At 40.7% G+C, this 11,621-nt stretch overlaps 1 long non-coding RNA gene across 1 annotated transcript; it reads left to right on the forward strand.

Annotated features, from left to right (window-relative positions):
- Positions 1-9,810: 9,810 nt before the first annotated feature.
- Positions 9,811-11,353, forward strand: LOC308398239. The gene is made up of 3 exons (XR_013971905.1): positions 9,811-9,873; positions 9,958-10,050; positions 10,873-11,353. It is a non-coding gene; the product is annotated as an uncharacterized lncRNA (long non-coding RNA).
- Positions 11,354-11,621: the final 268 nt, after the last annotated feature.

Genomic DNA, 11,621 nt, shown 5'->3' on the forward strand with positions numbered 1-11,621 from the left:
ATTCTTTCTTACCTTTTTTCAAATTACTTCTTGATGGTTGCCAAATGAATTGTGCAGCCAGCCACCACATAAATGCATGCTGTTAAGCACTCAAAAATTGTGCTATTCCCATTAGCATTCACCCTGCGTACAAGCTAATTGGGTTTTCCATTAGAATATACAGGTCTGCTGGTAATGAGCAGAAATATAGTGGCACAAAGAGGCCTTTAGCCGGAAATTACACAATGCTCTCATTTTTCAACCACTTTCATACAACCTCAGTGTTATGAGAACAAATTCATAGATGACAGTAAAACACAGAAACTGGATTTAGACCACAGGATGATGCCTCTGGCACCCCAATGATGTCATGAACAGATTTTTTTTTTAAAAAGAGAAATTCTCCAGATTTATCTTGTGTTTCTTTAAGTTTGAAGTCCACAGTGACAGCACACACACACGCTCACACAAACAGTTGGACCTGCACAGTGTGAGGAGATGACAGCAAGCTCTGGCCTATGTCTGCTCCTCACCAGCATGAGAGAAAGAAAGTGTGTGTGTGTTTGTGTGTTGAGGCCTGAACAGATGACACTTCCATGGCCCAGTGAGACCTGCACACTTAGAGAGGAGTCAGAAAACACTCAGTCCCCTTTAACATACAGAAACCACAGACAGACAGACAGACAGACACACACACACGCACGCACACACACACACACACACACACACACACACACACACACACACACAGACACACACACACACACACACACACGCACACAGATAAAATACTTAAATTGTGAGATTAAATTCCATCTATCAGCAGAAATCTAGTGGGCGGGGTGGGTTTGTGATGTTCTTTATGAACACAAGTCTGACTGAGACCATCTTCCAGCAGCTAACAGGCCTGAAATAACTAGAGCTGCTGAGGTCAAAGCACAAGAGCAGCTTTTTTAATGTGCTCAGACCAATGAGGACTAATAACAGAAGGTGAATCTCAGATCAGATTCTACAAAAAGTGAAAGCTTGTTTGTAATGTTGCAGAGCTTTGTGTGCACAGTGTAGTTTTATTACAGACCAGTTTGTGTGTAAATACTTAAAAAACTAATAATAAACCATTAGCACCAATATGAGGAACTAATGACAAAAGGTTACACAAACCTTATTATTCACCGAAGTACTCTGATAACACAAACACAAACATAAGCTACACATGTAACTCTGTCCACACCTTTCAGTCACACACCTGAGAGGCCACCAGTTTGGTAATAAGTCTGAACAGCAGCTTTCCAAAACACACAGGTTTTTAGGCGACCATCACATGATGAGAAATACGTGGAAATTCTTTTGATACAGCAGCTGAAAACAACAACAACAATAGCAATAATAATATCTGGCAGATGGGGACACATAAGCAAACTGAAGATGCTGGTAAAGAAGAAGAAGGTGAGTAAACATTAACTAGTAAAATGCTTCTCAGCGGTATCTCAGCACAGGGACATCAGCAAGACCTGCTCCAACCTCAGACTGAACCTAACAACTAATTTTTACAAGGAACACAATAAATAAGCTCACAGACTAATAAAAAACAACTTGTTTACTTTTGATTCAGCTTTCCAACCTCTCATCTCTAACTACACACAAACTACATCGCAGATCCGGATTCTGCTTTCCAGCACCATAACTGAGCACCGGTGTCAGGAGTAACCTAGAAGAGGCTTAATATGTCCTCCTGCATCCTCTCTCTTAGGTTTAGGTGGAACTTTTCCAGTTGCTGTGCTTAATGGAAGATTGTAAGGACTCAGGAATGCAGATGTTTGGCACCCAGAGTGTCTGGTTGCTTCATAATGTGATGGTGGATGTTCCTGAAGTTGATCTGCTGTGGAGGAACCTCTTGATCCTGACGATGGATAATAATCCATCTAACGTATGTCATCTCAGGAGTTCACGCATGTTTCATGCAGGCTATGTAAATGTGGACAACCAGGAGAAACCGACAGCTCTGCTGCTGAGGTTTTGAGTGACATGCTTCATGAAACGTGTCATGGGGTAACTCCTGCCTTCATTTAGAGTTTCCAAGACTCGGGTCAGATTAATTAATGGTGACTTCCTTTCTGTTTCAGAGTCTACATCTACACACGGACCAGCTGCACGAGATGCCTGAAAGGTCCTGATGCTGAAGTGCAGAGGGTGTTGGTAGGAGGTGAGAACAGAGAGAGGACAGAAGAAACAAGTTTCTGCAAAAGGAGGCGTGCAGGGGGAGAGATTAGAGAGAGAAGAGTGATGAAGAAGACCGCATCTGTAAGAAGGAAGCCAGAGCCATTTACCTCAACATTATAACACATCGCAGCTGCTCTGGATGCATTACAACACCAAATGCGAGCCTTCATAAATTTACCTGTGGAGTCCATTAGGAGCGACTGATCTGAAATCACCTGAGAACCATAAAGATGCAGAGGTGGAGGGCGCTTCCTCTCAGATATGTTTCGCCTCTGCTGTTGTTTTCCTCGTTTTTTCCCTCGTCTCCTCTCTGCTTAACAGAGCAAAGTGCTTTTAATTTGCCTCTTTGTGAAGACGTCCCATTTCCCATTTAAACAAGCATCTCGATTGGCTCACTCGCCCTCAGCAGAGCAACAGCAAACAGTTCAGCACCCTCCATTCACATTTTAATGGCCTCCTCTCCTCAGCTGCAGCTCCCTGCTTTTATTTCACACTGGAGACGGCTGAACCGTCTCCTCAGCATTTCCACTGCTCCCTGCCTTAATCTCTGCGCTTAATTCCCCTTTAACTCTGTTTGCTGGAGTCGTTAACTGATTAAGCAGTTTAATTAGGCTGTGCATGCTGAACACCCAGCCAAGAGTTCCTAATGAAAGTTCAACAAAAAGGACAAATCTGGAGAAATTTGCATGGCAGGAAATCACATTCGATTCACATCTGAAACATCAGGTTTCTGTGATGGTTTGTGCAATGATTCCATCAGAGTTTACTGTACATGAAGCCCAAAAAACAGACATCAAGGGTGAGAACGTAATTACAGCAAAGAAGCAATACTAACACTGTAACACTGAACTCATGAAACAGTTTTTAGCACCTTTCCTTGGACTTTGCACACGTTTTTAGGATGATGGCTAAAAATCAGACTCGTTTAATTTGGTGGAAGTGTCGTCTCAGTGTGTGATCCAAACCTGGGGATCCTTCCACTGTCGGTGAAACAACTTGGCACCAAGGTGAGTTGTTTCGGGCATTTCGCTTGTAGATCAGCAGCTTGAATGATCTTATATGTGTAAGGTTCTTCAGGACGAGTCTCTTCAGACCTAAACCTAAGTTTTCCACCTCTCTTATTCTCGATATCAATCCTTCAGTCACTGCACAAAATTTGTGGCCACACGTGACGGGTAAATCTCTGCTCTCCTTTGTCCAGCGTGAAGCTGACAGAACCACATCAGCAGCAGCAGCCATAGTGGAGTCCAACACCCAGCAGGAAGGATTCTGCCTTTTTGCTCCCGTGACAGGAAGAAGAGGCCTGCACCACTGCCTCATGTTTATAAATTTATATTTATAAAATCCAGCTTTCAGCTCATCATTCAAACTACACTGTGAATCATATTGTAATGCATTTTTACATTTGATCTGGTGTTTTTTATGATTTGATGCAGTGTACTAAAACCAGGCTCAATTTATTTATTTGTTGTTTCTTAAAATTGTGTCTTAAATTTGTTGTCAGGGACCAAGCAGTAAAGCATAAACGACACAGGTGTTTAACTCAAAAAAGGGGTTTTATTGACCCCAAAATATGAAAATATATTTATTAACAAAGCCAAAAAACTTAAACAGGCAAACCAATAAAAGAGGTCAATGCAATAAACTAAACTCAGAATAACAATTAACGAAACCTCAAACAAAAAAACAAACTGACCTGCTGAAATGCCACACGGGGAAATTTAAATACTGGCTTAGCTAAACCAAATGACACACAGGGGTGAAAACCAAATGGCTGCCATATAACCAACTAATACAAAACAATTAAACAAACTTGAAACACCCCCCAGGCAATGAAGCATGTGGTTTCATCCAATTAGGCTGTCAGTGGTACTTCAGCTCTCCCAGCCCTTTGCCACACCTTTTGCCAGACAGGAGGAGGAGCCAAACACCAGGTAACTCAAACAAAGATGTGTTAATATAACAAAACAGAACTTTGACCTTGCAGTGTTAATATGTGTGCACGCCATATAAACATTGGAAGGTGTGATGGAAAAATAAATACATTTAATAAAGAAACAATATTGAACAATAAGTAGAATATATTAAATTAGTGACTGCAAAGTAAACTAAGTGTCTGTGAAGGTTCTCAGTCATCCAGGTCATCGTAGTCAAAGGAGCTTGCAAAGAAAAGCGTCTGGACTTCATTAAGTTACTTGAAGACGTTTCACCTCTCATCCGAGAAGCTTCTTCAGTTCTAAGGTCAAATGGTGGAGAGTCCCAGATATACCTCCCACTAGGTTTATATCTGGGACTCTCCACCATTTGACCTTAGAACTGAAGAAGCTTCTCGGATGAGAGGTGAAACGTCTTCAAGTAACTTAATGAAGTCCAGACGCTTTTCTTTGCAAACTCCTTTGACCCCAAAGTAAACTAAAGTGAATCAACTGGTGGCGAGGTGTGGAGCTTACCATGTGTGGCTTGCCATCACATTTGTACTTTACGCTTTGTAAGAGGCAGACTATGAAGCTTAATTTGTATTTGCTGTTTCTGCACAGACAGCCTCATCTCAAATGTTTCACAAACACGAATCCGTGTCTGCACTTTTTCAGTCCTGCCCTGACTCCAGGCCTCGTCACACCTCTGGCAGCGCTCCAGCTTCAGGGAATAGACTGCTATTATAGGTGAGATGTCCTGCATGGGCCCACAAGCTTGGCACTAGATTACACATCAGTCCCCCACTAAGACACCTAGGAGGGGGGCAAATAAGCAGAGCTGCCTCCATCCAGACAACCAGCAGGTAGGCCTATCCTGGCGTGCTGCTCTAACAAACACTTTTAATTGAAACAATACTTTTCATATGGGAACACTTGACACACACACACACAGACATGCTCAATACTCATGCTGCGGCTAAATTGCAGAAGTCCATCTTTGTGGAAGTTTTTGCTTGGGCAGCAGTCGACATATCTGCACTTCTTTTCAAAGAATATCATATTGTAATGCATTTTAAATATAAAAAAGAAAAGAAAAATAAATGGTTCATTATAGCTCTTAATGGCAGGTGGGGGAACCCTAACATCAGATGTAGGGAGGCAGTTCGGCAAACATTTGCAAGCTTGCTAATTTCCCCCTAAAAATCACATTTATTCACCTTAGCTTTCCAGAGTTTGAGAACCACTCATTTCCCCTAAAAGTGACCATGAGCACAACAGCCTGCTCTACAGAAGTCTGTCTTGGAGCATAACTTTTAACTTTACCCTTAAGAGTGAACTTCTCGCTTCTCCCTGTGAAAACTTGCCTCTTTAGCTTTTATGAAGCCTTTTGGTCAAAAGACAGTAATTAGTGCATGATGTGATTGAGTTACATAAACAAGGTAATAAATAAGTTCATAGTTAATCAACATTATAAATTAAATTCACACTTAAAATGGTTAAAAGACATCTTCATCACAAGCAATCTTTGTGTATTGTACGTGCCGCAATGGTAGCGAGAGAGCGCTCTGACCATGAACCTATCTTTGACATAGTTTCTCCGGTAAACATCTGAACAAGTGCTTCGGCAGAAATAAGAGAGAAAACACACTCATGTATATGCTTAATTTTCCCTACACGCTTGAGCCTTTTGAAACATTCATCTTTTTGCAAAACGAGGAGAAAGAAGCCTTGAGAGGGAAGATGGTTTAAAAAGACCTTCAGTAAAATCAAGAAAAGCAAGCCTTGTGTGGAGATCTCCCCTACTTTGTTCACTGGCTGTTTAGCTTCACATTGGTACGTGTTGTGAGAACAGCACAGCTTTAGCTAGTAGAAAGGGTGAGTCAAAGTGTCTGCACGCAAAAAAACCCCAACAAAAAATAAAGAAAGAAAGAAAGAAAGAAACAAAACAACGTGATGCCATCATTGATATTGTCGGAAAAATGTACCAAATCTGAGGAAAAGGGGAAAGTTGTGGAAGTGATGGCAAAAGCAAGGACAGCGATATCAATGTCGGGTTTTTGAGTTTTGTGACATTTAGTGTGTTTGGGATGTGCAGTTAGTGTGTAGTCATTTTTTTTGTATGTCAAAACAGTGAGGTGAATACTGAATGTCATGGATGCCGGCCTAAAAACCACCAAAGGCAGACTGCAATGTGAACTCTGTCTCCAGGTGGCAACAGGAGGGGTGACACACCGTGGAAATATCAGGTCTGTGGTGTGGTCCTCTGTCATGTGGTGGACAGATATAGTTAGGGCTGGATCAGGTGACTCTGAATCCTCCCTTAGTTACACTGCAATAGGCGTAGGCTGCTGGGGGATTCCCATGATGCATTGAGTACTTCTTCTTCGCTCACTCTGTGTTTATAATAATAATAATACATTTTATTTGAAAGCGCCTTTCAGAACACTCAAGGACACTGTACACAGCAGACTAAAAAAGCAACATTGAAGCAAGCAGTTTACACAATCATAAAAGCATAAGACATAAAACAAATTTAAAATAGCAGAGTGGAGAGGTTATGTGGGATAAGCTATTTTCAACGAGTTTTGAGTTAGGACTTAAAGAGAGAGAAGGAAGAGATATTTCTTAAATCAGGAGGTAGGGAATTCCAGAGCTGTGGAGCAGAGCAGCTGAAAGCTCTGCTCCCCATGGTTTATACACCTCTCTGCAATTAGTCATTATATAAAAATATATATAAATCCCCACTCACCCCTGCGGGCGGTCTATCCTTCAAGCTCGGGTTATCTACCAGAGGCCTGGGAGCTTGATGGTCCTACGCAGTATCGTAGATGTTCCTAGGACTGCGCTCTTCTGGACAGATGTTTCCGATGTTGTTCCTGGGATCTGCTGGAGCCACTTGCCTAGTTTGGGGGTCACCCCATCTAGTGCTCCGATTACCACTGGGACCACCATTACCTTCACCCTCCACATTTTCTTGAACTCTTCTCTGAACTCTAGGTATTTCTTGAGCTTCTTGTGTTCCTTCTTTTGGATGGAACAGCTGACTCCTCAGGACTTGCCTGACCCTCTGCAGGTACTTGGTGGTGGCAGCTTTTCTAGCGGCCTCTTCATGGTTCCTATTTGCCTGCAGGATCCCCGGGTACATCTGTCACCATCTTACAATGCTGTGATTGCAGCCATTCCCCAACTCTCTCTGAGATGGGACTCATGGACATTGATCATTGATCTTTGATCGGTGGTTTTTGATCAATGGTCATGAGAATGTGCATATTAATGATCAAGGATCTGACCTCCCAGCCCATTGTTCATACAGTGGTGCTAGTTTCAGTCATTATGCAAATGTACTGTTTGTAAGGCTGGGGAAACCTGCAGTCAGCTGAGACTGAAAATTTCACTTGGATGAGTGATGAAACGTTTCTCTCACTTCCTCTCACACAAAAACGCTACGTGCAGATGAACCGAATCACCTTCTGGGGAGAAGTTTTATAATCAATTAATGCTTCAATTTTAAACATGATCAATTATTCTGTATGAGATCATTTGATTATGTTTAAAATTGATCTTCTCATGGCCTCTGACAGTGGACTCATCTCTGTGCTTGTCCTGCTAGACCTCAGTGCAGCGTTCGATACTGTCGACCATAATATCCTATTAGAGCGATTAGAACATGCTGTAGGTGTTACAGGTACTGCACTGCAGTGGTTTGTATCATATCTGTCTAATAGACTCCAGTTTGTGCATGTAAATGGAGAGTCCTCTTCACACACTGAGGTTAATTATGGAGTTCCACAGGGTTCAGTGCTAGGACCCATTCTGTTTACATTATACATGCTTCCCTTAGGCAGCATCATTAGAAGACATAGCATACATTTACACTGCTATGCAGATGACATCCAGCTCAGCCCTGAAAATCTTAGAAATATGGTGTCTAACCAGATTCTTGCTCTGGATGGCATTACCTTGGCCTCCAATAACACTGTGAGGAACCGTGGAGTCCTTTCTGATCAGAATATGTCCTTCAATTTGCACATTAAAAATATATGTAAGATCCACCTAAATTGAATAAAACACTATAGATCATATGTTTAAGGAATGCCTGTAGTCAGTAGAGAAAAGGTTGAGTCCTTCCCCTCCTCTAAGAAGTCCCACTGCAGAGTTTCAGTGAGTAGCTCTCAGAGGATTGTCAGCATCTTTGTGAGTATGATCATTACAGTGTGCTGCTACCATGTTCTAATGATGGTGTTTGTTAAAGTTTCATTAACCCACTGCCTTTCATGCATTACAAGGACCCTTGCTAATAGTACACTCAAAAAACAGATTCAGGTCCTCCTTTCAAAGAACACATGCAAATTATGTTAGTTCTTCACAAATGCAATTAAAAAATACCAAATTAATTTGATTTTCTTTGTGTAAACCTAAAATTATTCAAAACCAGCAGAGGCTGATTCTGAACACAAAATGAATGAGTTTGTTGGGGCACTGGGGGTAGGAGGAGTACATTTTTGCACTTAAGTATTTGTAAACTCAAAGAAATAAATTCAAGCCCCTCTTTAAGCTTAAACATTATTTTTAATCTCATTCAACGCAAATGTAGCACTCCAGCGTTACTGCAATTATTATTCGTGTGGTGAACCTAAATTATTTTCTCTCAAAGCAGTCTTTGTCACAAGAACACAAAGTTACTGAGTTACACAACGGTCCGCCTTCTTTGAAAATTTTGCGCTCTTTCAGGATCACCTAAATGAATCCAGCTGCTCTTGGCCTCTCTGTACTTTTTGGATAAAACTACACCTTCAGGTAAGGTAACATATTATTTTTCCATATATCCAATTGTGTATTTCTTTATCAGCTAAATCTATAATGCTATTTATCATAGAAGCTTGTAACAGTTGTTTTTTGAACTTTTGGTGGTGCTACCATTCTCTTCTCTGCTTGAATACTATTTTTTTTTTGACAATATAGCCAGGTCTTTTCAAAAGTGCCTTGTTTTAGAGGAGAAATTGTGTAGCTGCCAACTTTTAAGTCGGAGCGTGTGCTAGCTTATTAGCAGCTAGCCATTGTGCTCAATGAAAGATGATGTCCTATAGCTAACTTCTTTCTTACTGTTTTCTTTTTATAATCTAAAAATGTGGTATTCTGTGTTTATTATCATATAATGCCATTTTCTAGTAGAAAGTATCGTTTTGAGGTGTCTTTAAAAGCACTACATAGTTTACTGAGGGTGCTACCAAAAGCGAACCATGTGGCCGGAAGAGTAACTGCAGGCAGCACAATGCGCACTCCCATGACGTTCAAACCTATTTCTTATTATAAAAGATTTCGGCTACGTCCACACTTACACAGGTATTTTTGAAAATGGAGATTTTCCGTTTTCGTTTTAAAAAATAATCCCGTCCACAGGTAAACGCAAAAATGAAGGAAAACGCTGCTAGGAACATGCCAAAGCAACAGGTGGCGATATATTCCTAAACTCAGCTAAAAACAGTTTAGGTCTTGACAAACTTCACTGATGGTTCAAATGTTTAGCAACTTTCAGTGTGTTGATTCAGCAGTCTGTATTTAAACTTCTAGTTTATTATATTTGTGTATGTTTTATTTCCAGGTGAATGCAGAGTTCCTGCAGATCACTACAAAACCCCTGCAGGCGAAGTTCTTGGCTCAGCTGGACAATTTAACAGACAAGCTGATGCAAATTTTTCAGGGGAGCAAAGGAGCAAAGGGCCAAAAGATCAAGGATATCATGGCGATCAGTAGTTTGGTCAGTACTAATGATAAACCCATCAATTAAATGCAATCAATCAATTCCATTTTTTTCACCCTTTTTTTTCCACCCTTGCATTAGTATGATGACATCGACATAAAGAGGGAGCATACTCTTAAAAGCCTGGTGATCTACTTTAATGAAGATCCAGACCTACTGTTCAAGGAGTATCTGGTACGCTTATCACACCTTCTTTTCTAGATTCAATTTGAGTTAGGTTCATCGCACACAAAATCCTCATATATTCAAAAGAGACAATATAATTGTGAAATATGTATTATTCTTAATAGTCATTGTTGAAACTTGCACTGGAGAGCACTTTTTAAGGGGACGGTTTCAGCAAAAATTCAATTGTTCATTCTTTTGGTGCTGCCATGTAGGTATCTACTGCCTCTATAAACACAGTAAATGTGGACAAAACATTCATCCATTTTCTGTCAGTGTTTCAATTCAGTTTATTTATATAGCGGTATATCACAACAACAGTCATCTCAAGGCACTTCAGAAAGTAAACACTCCAATGGAGTTCAGTTTATTATGCCAATTAGTAAAAAGTCTTCATTATAAGGAACACAGCAGATTGCATCAAGACACTAACTAGTGTCACTGCCATTACAGCAATCTCCTGGTTTCAGGAATAATGTGCATAAAACAAGCTGTTTCAAAAGGTTCCCAATTGTGATGGAATAAGGGAAATTGACCCAGCCCACACACACACACACACACACACACACACACACACACACACACACACACACTGATAGACACTGGAGGAGCTGCTGCTCTATATCAAGCCCCTCCCAAAGGTAGGTACATAATACCTGAACCCAAACTATTGATAGGAAACAGATTGACGGGTTTTATTTATGTTTGGAGTGTTTATAGAGGCGGTAGAGACCTATGTTTCAGCACAAAAGGATACAAAAGCTGAGTTTTGCATAATATGTCCCCTTCCAAGTGACAGAGCCCTTCAACCTGAAACAACCTGTTTTTCAGACCTCCTCCACTGAGGATGAACGGTTGAGGTCCACTGCAGCAACTGTCACTGTATTTACACCATCAGAAGAGAAGGGATTCAGGAGCCAGAGGATGTTGGAGTTGTCATTGAAGGTACTACAGTTATGAACAACCTCGGTAGTGTCATCATGGCATTCATCGTCCTCTTTGGACTGATTTATGCACTTGATCTGAGCTATCCAAATGACCACAAGTATACGTTTGAGTTCTGTCAGAAGATTTTGATGAATCTGGATGGACAAAGGCTCAGTACAAAGATGCAGCAAATGAAAATGAAGATGTTTGCTTAGGCAAACAAGACCCAGCACAAAAGTTGATTTTGGCCTTTTTATATCTTTTGTTCAAACTGTGACCTTTTTTTCTTTCTTTTTTTTGGCCAAATGGAAGTTGTCTATTTTTGTCTGCTGTTCTGTTGTGAGTGATGTGACCTTTAATCTGTACTACTATAGATGGATGAAAGGACTGGAGATTTAGCTCAGAAAAAGTTTCATGGTTGTAACCACCATTTTCTTTTTGATTGCTTTTGGGATTTGCAAAGGTAATAGAAAAATGTTGACAAGTTTTGTGTCTTCCAGTGTTTTAAAGTTGGTCTTCCCGTTCTTATAAGCTTGTAAATGTTTACATGTAATTGGTTTTGGAGAAGTATAGTTGAAAGATTTTTTTTTATTAAAATACCTCCCCCCTTGGTAACAGAAAAATGTTCTTCATGAAAACACACACACACACAC

Source organism: Rhamphochromis sp. 'chilingali' (genome assembly GCF_963969265.1).
Source record: "Rhamphochromis sp. 'chilingali' genome assembly, chromosome: 6".
Lineage (NCBI taxonomy): Eukaryota > Metazoa > Chordata > Actinopteri > Cichliformes > Cichlidae > Rhamphochromis > Rhamphochromis sp. 'chilingali'.